Source organism: Phasianus colchicus, unplaced genomic scaffold (genome assembly GCF_987193195.1).
Source record: "Phasianus colchicus unplaced genomic scaffold, bPhaCol1.hap1.1 HAP1_SCAFFOLD_44, whole genome shotgun sequence".
Taxonomy (NCBI): Eukaryota; Metazoa; Chordata; class Aves; order Galliformes; family Phasianidae; genus Phasianus; species Phasianus colchicus.
In genome coordinates this window covers 1020001-1030000 of record NW_028325224.1, presented here as the reverse complement: position 1 = coordinate 1030000, position 10000 = coordinate 1020001, and positions in this window count along the sequence as shown.

The following is a 10000-nucleotide window of genomic DNA, read 5'->3' as shown; positions in this document are numbered from 1 at the left end:
ATGCAGCCTCGCGGAGCCGGGTAGACGTGGCCACCGCTGCCGGGGCGGCGCCGCAGCGACCCCTGGGCGGCTGCGCCGCGCCAGGAAGCCGCGCGGAGCCGGGTAGACGTGGCCGCCGATGCCGGAACGGCGCCGCAGCGACCCCAGGCCGGCTACGCCGCGCCATGCAGCCTCGCGGAGCCGAATAGACGTGGCCGCCGCTGCCGGGCCGGCGCCGCAGCGACCCCAGGCCGTTTGAGCCGCGCCATGCAGCCGCGCGGAGCCGGGTTAGACTCGTCCGCCGATGCCGGAACGGCGCCGCAGCGACCCCAGGACGGCTGCAGTCGCGCAATGAAGCTTCGCGGAGCCGGGTAGACGTGGCCGCCGCTGCCGGGACGGCTCCGCGGCGAAGCCGGGCCGGCTGCGCCGCTCCAGGCAGCCGCGCGGAGCCGGGCTGACGTGGCCGCGGCTACCGGGCCGCCGCTGCGACCCCAGTCGTCTGCGGGAGGCCAGGCAGCCTCCCGGAGCCGGGTAGACGTGGCCGCCGCTGCCGGAACGGCGCCGCAGCGACCCCATGCCGGCTACGCCTCGCCATGCAGCCTCGCGGAGCCGGGTAGACGTGGCCGCCGCTGCCGGGCCGGCGCCGCAGCGACCCCTGGGCGGCTGCGCCGCGCCAGGCAGCAGTGCGGAGCCGGGTAGACGTGGCCGCCGATGCCGGAACGGCGCCGCAGCGACCCCAGGCCGGCTACGCCTCGCCATGCAGCCTCGCGGAGCCGGGTAGACGTGGCCGCCGCTGCCGGGCCGGCTCCGCAGCGACCTCTTCCCGCTGCGGGAGACCAAGGAAACCGCGCGGAGCCGGGTAGACGTGGCCGCCGCTGCCGAAAAGGCGCCGCAGCGACACCAGGCTGGTTGAGCCGCGCCAGGCAGCCGCGCGGAGCCGGGTAGACGTGGCCGCTGCTGCCGGAACGGCGCCGCAGCGACCCCAGGCCGGCTACGCCGCGCCGTGCAGCTTCGCGGAGCCGGGTAGACGTGGCCGCCGCAGCCGGGGCGGCGCCGCAGCGACCCCAGGCCGGTTGAGCCGCGCCGTGCAGCTTCGCGGAGCCGGGTAGACGTGGCCGCCGCAGCCGGAACGGCGCCGCAGCGACCCCTGGGCGGCTGCGCCGCGCCAGGCAGCCGCGCGGAGCCGGGTAGACGTGGCCGCCGCAGCCGGAACGGCGCCGCAGCGACGCCTGGGCGGCTGCGCCGCGCCAGGCAGCCGCGCGGAGCCGGGTAGACGTGGCCGCCTCTGCCGGGCCGGCGCCGCAGCGACCCCAGGCCGGCCACGCCTCGCCATGCAGCCTCGCGGAGCCGGGTAGACGTGGCCACCGCTGCCGGGGCGGCGCCGCAGCGACCCCTGGGCGGCTGCGCCGCGCCAGGAAGCCGCGCGGAGCCGGGTAGACGTGGCCGCCGATGCCGGAACGGCGCCGCAGCGACCCCAGGCCGGCTACGCCGCGCCATGCAGCCTCGCGGAGCCGAATAGACGTGGCCGCCGCTGCCGGGCCGGCGCCGCAGCGACCCCAGGCCGTTTGAGCCGCGCCATGCAGCCGCGCGGAGCCGGGTTAGACTCGTCCGCCGATGCCGGAACGGCGCCGCAGCGACCCCAGGACGGCTGCAGTCGCGCAATGAAGCTTCGCGGAGCCGGGTAGACGTGGCCGCCGCTGCCGGGACGGCTCCGCGGCGAAGCCGGGCCGGCTGCGCCGCTCCAGGCAGCCGCGCGGAGCCGGGCTGACGTGGCCGCGGCTACCGGGCCGCCGCTGCGACCCCAGTCGTCTGCGGGAGGCCAGGCAGCCTCCCGGAGCCGGGTAGACGTGGCCGCCGCTGCCGGAACGGCGCCGCAGCGACCCCATGCCGGCTACGCCTCGCCATGCAGCCTCGCGGAGCCGGGTAGACGTGGCCGCCGCTGCCGGGCCGGCGCCGCAGCGACCCCTGGGCGGCTGCGCCGCGCCAGGCAGCAGTGCGGAGCCGGGTAGACGTGGCCGCCGATGCCGGAACGGCGCCGCAGCGACCCCAGGCCGGCTACGCCTCGCCATGCAGCCTCGCGGAGCCGGGTAGACGTGGCCGCCGCTGCCGGGCCGGCTCCGCAGCGACCTCTTCCCGCTGCGGGAGACCAAGGAAACCGCGCGGAGCCGGGTAGACGTGGCCGCCGCTGCCGAAAAGGCGCCGCAGCGACACCAGGCTGGTTGAGCCGCGCCAGGCAGCCGCGCGGAGCCGGGTAGACGTGGCCGCTGCTGCCGGAACGGCGCCGCAGCGACCCCAGGCCGGCTACGCCGCGCCGTGCAGCTTCGCGGAGCCGGGTAGACGTGGCCGCCGCAGCCGGGGCGGCGCCGCAGCGACCCCAGGCCGGTTGAGCCGCGCCGTGCAGCTTCGCGGAGCCGGGTAGACGTGGCCGCCGCAGCCGGGGCGGCGCCGCAGCGACCCCAGGCCGGCTACGCCGCGCCATGCAGCCTCGCGGAGCCGGGTAGACGTGGCCGCCGCTGCCGGGCCGCCGCTGCGACCCCAGGCCGTCTGCGGGAGGCCAGGCAGCCTCCCGGAGCCGGGTAGACGTGGCCGCCGCTGCCGGGCCGGCGCCGCAGCGACCACTGGGCGGCTGCGCCGCGCCAGGCATCCGCGCGGAGCCGGGTAGACGTGGCCGCCGATGCCGGAACGGCGCCGCAGCGACCCCAGGCCGGCTACGCCTCGCCATGCAGCCTCGCGGAGCCGGGTAGACGTGGCCGCCGCTGCCGGGCCGGCGCCGCAGCGACCCCTGGGCGGCTGCGCCGCGCCAGGCAGCCGCGCGGAGCCGGGTAGACGTGGCCGCCGATGCCGGAACGGCGCCGCAGCGACCCCAGGCCGGCTACGCCGCGCCATGCAGCCTCGCGGAGCCGGGTTAGACTCGTCCGCCGATGCCGGGACTGCGCCGCAGCGACCCCAGGACGGCTGCAGTCGCGCAATGAAGCTTCGCGGAGCCGGGTAGACGTGGCCGCCGCTGCCGGGACGGCTCCGCGGCGAAGCCGGGCCCGCTGCGCCGCACAAGGCAGCCGCGCGTAGCCGGGATGACGTGGCCGCGGCTACCGGGCCGCCGCTGCGACCCCAGGCCGTCTGCGGGAGGCCAGGCAGCCTCCCGGAGCCGGGTAGACGTGGCCGCCGATGCCGGAACGGCGCCGCAGCGACCCCATGCCGGCTACGCCTCGCCATGCAGCCTCGCGGAGCCGGGTAGACGTGGCCGCCGCCGCCGGGCCGGCGCCGCAGCGACCCCAGGCCGGCTACGCCGCGCCATGCAGCCTCGCGGAGCCGGCTAGACGTGGCCGCCGCTGCCGGAACGGCGCCGCAGCGACCCCAGGCCGGCTACGCCGCGCCAGGCAGCAGTGCGGAGCCGGGTAGACGTGGCCGCCGATGCCGGAACGGCGCCGCAGCGACCCCATGCCGGCTACGCCTCGCCATGCAGCTTCGCGGAGCCGGGTAGACGTGGCCGCGGCTGCCGGGCCGGCGCCGCAGCGACCCCAGGCCGGTTGAGCCGCGCCAGGCAGCCGCGCGGAGCCGGGTAGACTCGTCCGCCGATGCCGGAACGGCGCCGCAGCGACCCCAGGACGGCTGCAGTCGCGAAATGCAGCTTCGCGGAGCCGGGTAGACGTGGCCGCCGCTGCCGGGACGGCTCCGCAGCGACGCCGGGCCCGCTGCGCCGCACAAGGCAGCCGCGCGGAGTCGGGCTGACGTGGCCGGGGCTGCTGGGCCGGCGCCGCAGCGACCCCAGGCCGTCTGCGGGAGGCCAGGCAGCCTCCCGGAGCCGGGTAGACGTGGCCGCCGCTGCCGGGACGGCTCCGTAGCGACCTCTGGCCCGCTGCGGGAGACCAGGCAACCGCGCGGAGCCGGGTAGACGTGGCCGCCGCAGCCGGGACGGCGCCGCAGCGACCCCTGGGCGGCTGCGCCGCGCCAGGCAGCCGCGCGGAGCCGGGTAGACGTGGCCGCCTCTGCCGGGCCGGCGCCGCAGCGACCCCAGGCCGGCCACGCCTCGCCATGCAGCCTCGCGGAGCCGGGTAGACGTGGCCGCCGCTGCCGGGCCGGCGCCGCAGCGACCCCAGGCCGGTTGAGCCGCGCCAGGCAGCCGCGCGGAGCCGGGTAGACTCGTCCGCCGATGCCGGAACGGCGCCGCAGCGACCCCAGGCCGTCTGCGGGAGACCAGGCAACCGCGCGGAGCCGGGTAGACGTGGCCGCAGCTCCCGGAACGGCGCCGCAGCGACCCCAGGCCGGTTGAGCCGCGCCATGCAGCTTCGCGGAGCCGGGTAGACGTGGCCGCCGCCGCCGGGCCGGCGCCGCAGCGACCCCAGGCCGGTTGAGCCGCGCCAGGCAGCCGCGCGGAGCCGGGTAGACTCGTCCGCCGATGCCGGAACGGCGCCGCAGCGACCCCAGGCCGGCTACGCCGCGCCATGCAGCTTCGCGGAGCCGGGTAGACGTGGCCGCGGCTGCCGGGCCGCCGCCGCAGCGACCCCAGGCCGGTTGAGCCGCGCCATGCAGCCTCGCGGAGCCGGGTAGACTTGTCCGCCGATGCCGGAACTGCGCCCCAGCGACCCCAGGACGGCTGCAGTCGCGAAATGCAGCTTCGCGGAGCCGGGTAGACGTGGCCGCCGCTGCCGGGACGGCTCCGCAGCGACGCCGGGCCCGCTGCGCCGCACAAGGCAGCCGCGCGGAGTCGGGCTGACGTGGCCGCGGCTGCTGGGCCGGCGCCGCAGCGACCCCAGGCCGTCTGCGGGAGGCCAGGCAGCCTCCCGGAGCCGGGTAGACGTGGCCGCCGCTGCCGGGACGGCTCCGTAGCGACCTCTGGCCCGCTGCGGGAGACCAGGCAACCGCGCGGAGCCGGGTAGACGTGGCCGCCGCAGCCGGGACGGCGCCGCAGCGACCCCTGGGCGGCTGCGCCGCGCCAGGCAGCCGCGCGGAGCCGGGTAGACGTGGCCGCCTCTGCCGGGCCGGCGCCGCAGCGACCCCAGGCCGGCCACGCCTCGCCATGCAGCCTCGCGGAGCCGGGTAGACGTGGCCACCGCTGCCGGCCCGGCGCCGCAGCGACCCCTGGGCGGCCGCGCCGGGCCAGGCAGCCGCGCGGAGCCGGCTAGACGTGGCCGCCGCAGCCGGGCCGGCGCCGCAGCGACCCCTGGGCGGCTGCGCCGCGCCAGGCAGCCGCGCGGAGCCGGGTAGACGTGGCCGCCGATGCCGGAACGGCGCCGCAGCGACCCCAGGCCGGCCACGCCTCGCCATGCAGCCTCGCGGAGCCGGGTAGACGTGGCCGCCGCTGCCGGGCCGGCGCCGCAGCGACCCCTGGGCGGCTGCAGCCGCGCCATGCAGCCTCGCGGAGCCGGGTAGACGTGGCCGCCGCTGCAGGAACGGCGCCGCAGCGACCCCAGGCCGGCTACGCCTCGCCATGCAGCCTCGCGGAGCCGGGTAGACGTGGCCGCCGCGGCCGGGCCGGCTCCGCAGCGACCTCTGGCCCGCTGCGGGAGACCAGGCAACCGCGCGGAGACGGGCTGACGTGGCCGCCGCCGCCGGGCCGCCGCCGCAGCGACCCCAGGCCGTCTGCGGGAGACCAGGCAACCGCGCGGAGCCGGGCTGACGTGGCCGCCGCTGCCTGGCCGGCGCCGCAGCGACCTCCGGCCGTCCGTTTTTGCCGACCTCTCCTTGCCGCTGCGGACCGGCGGAGCCGCGCCGAGCCGTATAGACCGCGCGCAGTCCGGCCGCCGCCGCGGCAGCGACCGGGTTGTTCGGCGCTCGCCTGGGCCTTGCCGTCTTTCCGTCGTACCCGAGCCGCCGCCGCCGCCGCCGCCGCCTCCGCCTCGGTTCGACCGAGTCGGTCGCTCCCGGGCCGGCCCGTTCCTGGCGTACTCGGGCTCCGCGTGTCGGCGGCTGGCGCGGCCGGCCGCCCCCGCTCTGAGGGGCGTCCGGCCGCGTTCGGCGCGGTTCGGTGCGGGGTCCGCATTGCGGCCGCCGCGGCTCGGGGTCCGGCGGAGGCCCCTTCTCGTTCGTCTCGCGTGCGTTTGTTTGTCTGTCCGTTCGTTTGTTTATTTTACCGGCGCGTGTTTGCGTGCGCGTTCGCTCGTTTGACACTTTTCGTTTGATTCCCTTTTCGCTCGGTGGCCCGGTAGCTCTTCGCGCCGGGTGTTCGGAGTCGGGTATTTCTAACCCGATCCGCCCGCGGCTTGCGGGGTGGGGGTGGTGATGGTGTGTGTTTGTGTTTTGGGCGGGGAGGGCGCTTTTCCCGCTCGCCGCTATGTCCCCCGCTTCCTCCCCCCACTCCCCACCCCCGCCCCCCCCGCCCCACTCCCCCTCTGCGGAAGCGCGCAGGCGCCGGCGGGTCCCCGCCCGCGCGTAGCGGGGCGGGCGGGAAACGTCCGGCGGGCTCGCGACGGGATCGGCCGCTCGTGTCAGCGCGGGGAGGAAAAGAAATGGCGGGAAGACGGCGGCAGAGGTAGGCCGGCGGGGAACGGCCTCGTCCGTCCCGGGGGTGGGTGTGTGCGTTCGTCTGGGATTCGTTCCTTCGACTCATCCGGACGCCGGGCTCGCCCTGAGCCCCTCTCCCGGGCGGCGGGCGTGCCCGTTCCCTCACCCACCCACCCCGGCCCGGCCACCCCCCCCCCCCCCCCTTTCCCCCCAGAGAAAAAAAAGAAAAAATAGAAAGAAACGGAAAGAAAGCGCGTGGCGGGCTGGGGGTGGGTCCTCGGCCGGTTTCGGGGGGGGGGGGGGGGGGGGGGCGGGAGTTTGCGGGGACCGGTCGAAGCCATCGGGCCTGGCCCGCCGGAGGGAAGCGAGAGAGAAAAATTAAAAAAAAAAAAAAAAGGAGGGTGGCGGGGGGGGGGGGGGGGGGAACCGAGGAGGGGGAGGGGGAGGAGGAGGGCGGAGTGGGAGGTGGTGGTGGTGGTGGGTAGGGGGGTGTGGGGGGGTGCGGGTGAGGTAGGGAGCTTAAAAAAGTAAAAAATGAAATTAAAAAGAAAAAAAAAAAGGAGGCGGGAACGGCGAACAAACCCGGTCCGATCGGGCAGGGTGGGAGTCGGGTGGGTGGAGGGGGACGGGCACGGGCAGCGGCAAAAGAAAGGAAAGGCGGGAAGAAGAAATAACGGAAAACCCAAATCCCGCAGCTCTCTCGGCCAACGTCCCCCAAGAAGAAGGAAGGAAGGAACGGACGACCACCGAGCAAACGAGCGCTCGCACGGACGTCGGATGGACGTCTTCGAGAAGAAAGTAAGAGGGGCCGGGGGGCCGGGGGAGGGGACTAGGGTGGGAAAGAAAAGAGAGAAAGAAAGAAAGAGGTGGGGGGGGGGGGGGGGGGAGGGGGGGGGCGGGAGAAAGAGAGAAAGAGAGAGAGAAAGAAGAATACGTCTACAGGTGCTGCAGAAAAGCGGGCCAGTCGGGCGGGGCACGTCCGGGAGAGGGCGGGTTAGGGCTAGGGTTAGGGTAGGCGGGCGAGGTTAGGGTAAGGGTCAGGTTTAGGCTTTGCGCGCTGGGAAGTTCAGGTGGCCGGCCGCGAGATCTACCCGTAAGCCCGTCGCGACCCCCTTCTTCCCAACGGAAGGGCGCGCCGGGCCGGGCCGGGCCTACTCAAACGCACGCGCGCGGGAGCGGGCGAGCGAGCAAGCGAGCAAGCAAGCAAATGGACGGGGAGACAGGCAGACGGATGGGTAGATAGATAAATATATGAATTAAGCCAATAACTAAAGAAAGAAACGGAAAAAAGTTCAAAAAAAATCAGAAAAACATACAAAAATTAAGAAGCTTCTGAAAAATCGAAAACAGAAAAGCAGGAACACGGAGGGGGAAAAAAAGAAAAGAAAAGAAAAAGAAAAGAAAAAGAAAGAAAGAAAGAAAGAAAGAAAGAAAGAAAGAAAGAAAGAAAGAAAGAAAGAAAGAAAGAAAGAAAGAAAGAAAGAAAAAGGGGGGGGGGGGGGGGGCTCAGGCGGGCAGCCGCCAGCACGCACGCAAGCGAAAAGGTACGTAGGAAAATATTTTAATGGAATGAATAAATAAGGAGGAAAATTAAAAAAGAAAAAAAAAAGAACTAAAAAAAAAGTTAGAAAAAGAGAAGCTGAAACGTTTGAAGCTAAACAAGACAACATAAAAACACAGGAAAAAATTAAATTAAAATTAAAAAAAAAAAAATCACGCACGCACGGGCGAGCGAGCGAGTGAGCGAGCGAGCAAGCCAAGCAATAAATAAACAAACAAATGGAAAAATATTGGGGGGGAATCGGAGAAACATCATATATAAATGGAAAAGTTTTAAAAAAGCTGAAAACGGCAGAAGTCTAAACGGAAAGAACCATAGGTAAAGAAAAATCACGTTGAGGCGAGTCCGGGCGGTGGGGGCCGAGGGGTGTTGGGTGGGGGGGGGGGGGGGGGACGACGACGGGGCACGGGACGGACGTTAAGAGGAGGGGGGGGGGGGGGGGGGGAATGCAGCGGCGGCTGTGGCGGCATACCGCCACCCCGTCACGACCGCCCGCGCCTCGGCGTGGGCCCGCCATCCCGAGCCGGGCCTACAAATAGGAAAACAAAAGATAAAATGAAATGAAAAGATCAGAACAACGAGGAAAGTCAAGGAACATTTAAAAAGGAAAAAAAAAAAACGAAATTAAAAATCGCATCTGCCTGGGAGAGGGAGGGTCAGGGGTCAAGGCTGGGGCCGGGGGCGGGGGGAGGGGGGGGGGTGCGTGTGCAGGGCGGGCGGGGGCAAGGAAGGCCTCAGGCGCCGGCCGCCGGCTCTACCCGCATCCCCGTCGCGACCTCCCGCGCCTCGCGAGGGCCTGCCGGGCCGGGCCGGGCCGGGCCTACGCACGCACGCGAGAGAGAGAGAGAGAGAGAGAGCCGACAAATCAATAAACAGAGAAATAAACAACTAGACAGAGGTTCAAAAAGCATTGGGAAAACGTACGCCCGCAAGCGAGGAAGCAAACAAACGAGCGAGCGAGCGAGCAAGCAGACAGGTACGTAGAAAAATATTTTTGATATTTTGAACGATGAGATGGGAAAGCTAAAAGAAATAAACATAAAAAAAGATTTCAAAAAATAGAAAAACTGTAGCTGAAACGTTCGAAGTTAAACGAGACGGAACAGAAGATAGAAAAGAAAGAAAGAAAACATAAAAACAAAGGAAAAAAATAAAAATGAAAAACGCAGCAAAAAAAAAGTAAAAATCACGCGCGCACGCTCGCTCGCACGCACGCACGCACGCACACGCGAGCCCACCAATAAATAAAGAAATGGAAAAATTAAAAAAAAATAAAAATAAAAATAAAAAAACTGGAAAACCATACGTAAATGGAGAAGTTTGTAAAAAGCTGAACAAAGCAAAAAAAAAAAGGTAGGTAAAGATAAATCGTGCGAGGCGAGTCCGGGGCGGGGGGTGGGGGGGGGAGAGGGGGAGGGGGGGAGGGGGGGCGAGGGGGTACGAGGGTTAAGCTCGGGGTGGGGCGCAGGGGCTGGGGGGGTGGGGCGGGAGGAGGAGGAGGAGGAGGAGGGGGAGGCGGCTGTGCCGGCATACCGCGACCCCCTCACGAGCACCCGCGCCTCGGCGTGGGCCCGCCATCCCAAGCCGGGCCTACGCACGCACGCACGCAAGCAGGCAGGCAGGCAGGCAGGCAGGCAGGCAGGCACTTAGAAAAGTATTTTATATATTTCAATGAATGATTGAATGGGAAAATTAAAAAAAAAGAAAAAAAAATTAGAAGAAAAAACGAGAACTAAAACGTCAAAAGAGAAAAAAAAGAAAAAAGAAAAAAAAAGCGATGAAAACCTAAAAACGTAGGAAAGGAACAGAAATTAAAAATAAGCGAAAATCACTCTGCCAGGGGAATCCGGGAGAGGTCAGGGGAGGGTCAGGGGTCAAGGCTGGCGGGGGGTGCTCTTGGGGGGGGGGGGGGGTGGGGCGCGTAAGGAAGAGGAAGGCCTACGCGCGCACGCAAGCGAGCAAAGGAGTCAACGAGCAGGTCAGTAAGTAACTGAATAGGAAAACGGGGGGGGGCGGGGG